Here is a 2,004-nt window from a genome sequence, read left to right on the forward strand (position 1 = left end):
ACCCGTTTGGTTTTCAATGAGCATTTTCCATTGTTTGAATGTCTCAAATACATCATTCTTATTCTTCAGAATATAAACCCAAAGCTTTCTAGAAAAATCATCAACAAAGATTAAGAAATACCTAGCTCCTGGGTGTGATGGTACTCTTGTTGGTCCCCAAAGAACCGAGTGGATATAATCAAGCGTACCCTTTGTTCTTTGCTATCCTACACTGAACTTAACTCTGCAAGCCTTCCCATAAATACAATTCTCACAGAATTCTAAGTCTTCAAGCTTGTCCTTTCCCAATAGACCTTGCTTGTGTAGCTCAGCCAATCCCCTCTCACTCACATCCCCGAGCCTCATATGCCATAGAGTAGTTTTGTTTACTTTCTGTTTTGAAATATTCGCACCAGAATTTTCAACAGTCTTGCCTTCTAGTAAATAAATTCCATTCTTTTTGGTCATTTTCATAGCAATCATAGATCCCTTCAAAACCTTCATTATGCCATTTTCAACTTTAATCTTGAAACCCTGATCATTAAGTATTCCTGCTGATATCAGATTTATCTTCAATTCAGGTACCAGCCTAACATCTTTCAGCATTCTTTCAATGCCATCATGAAATTTAATTTTCACATTACCTCTCCCTGTCATTTTACATGATTTATTGTCACCAAGCAGTACCTTTCCACCATCTTCCTGTCTAAAAGACTCAAACGAAGATCGATTTGGAGTCATATGGAATGAACATCCTGAATCCAGGATCCATTCATCATCTGAGGCACAAGATGATACCAGTAATGCATCTGAGGACTCATATCCATCACCAGCTTCAACAACATCCACAACATGTTTAAGCCTATCTGGGCAAAGCCTTCAAATATGACCTTCCTTGTGACAGTGATATCACTTAATAGTATTCGAATTAGATTTTCTTGATGCAGACTTGGATCTTGATTTGCCAAACTTCCCATTCTTGTAATGTTCCTTCTTTTCAGATATCCCTCTAACAGTGAGACCTTCACCATTACTCTGAATATTTGCATCCTTCCTTTGATTCAACTCTATTGAATTCAATGCAGATTGGACCTCATCAAGAGTCAAAGTGTCTCTTCCATACAACAAGGTTTCTTTGAAATTCTCATAAGACTTCGGAAGTGAACTCAGTAGTAACAAGGCTTGATCTTCATCCTCAATTGTTACTCCAATGTTTTCATGATCAAGAACCAACTTGCTAAACTTATCAAGTTATTCATCAACCGATTTCTCATCATTCATCTTAAATGAATATAGAGCCTGCTTCAGATATGGCCGATTAACCAATGATTTCTTCATGTACAACCGTTCAAGTTTCTCTCAAACACCTGCAGCAGTAGTCTCCTTTGAGATTTTCCTTAAAACTTTATCTCCAAGATTCAAGATTATGGCACTGTGAGCTATGTTCAATGTGTCCCGCTTCTCCTTTTCAGTCAGACTTTCTGCCAAAGCCTTCTCTCCCAACAATGCCTCTGACAGGCCTTGATGAATGAGCAATGCCTTCTTCTTGATCCTCCATAGCCCAAAAACGTTCTGCACAGTGAACTTCTCAATATCGAACTTTGTAGATACCATTGATGCAGCGGTAACCTGGCTCTTGATGCCAATTTGTTGTGCAAGAATAGTTATTACAACTCACAAGAACATAGAATCCTCGGAAACAAACCAAAGAGAACCACCAAGAACCAAAAAAAAAAATGGAACTTAAGTTAAGAATAGAAAAAAAAATAAAAGAACTACACAAAGATTTAACGAGGTTCAGTCCAAGTGCAATGACTTACATCCTCAGGGAGCAAACATTTCTATTAGTCCTTATCAGCTTCAAGTTACAAACAAGATCAACCTTTACAGCCTTAAGATAACTCTCTTGCTTTAGCCTCTCTCTTCTGTTTCTCTCAAGCTCACTCTAAATATTATATAATTTTTTACAACATTAAAAAATGAGCAAGAGTACATGTATATATAGCTTTAGAACTAGTAACTAAC

Source organism: Humulus lupulus, chromosome 4 (assembly GCF_963169125.1).
Source record: "Humulus lupulus chromosome 4, drHumLupu1.1, whole genome shotgun sequence".
Classification (NCBI taxonomy): Eukaryota; Viridiplantae; Streptophyta; class Magnoliopsida; order Rosales; family Cannabaceae; genus Humulus; species Humulus lupulus.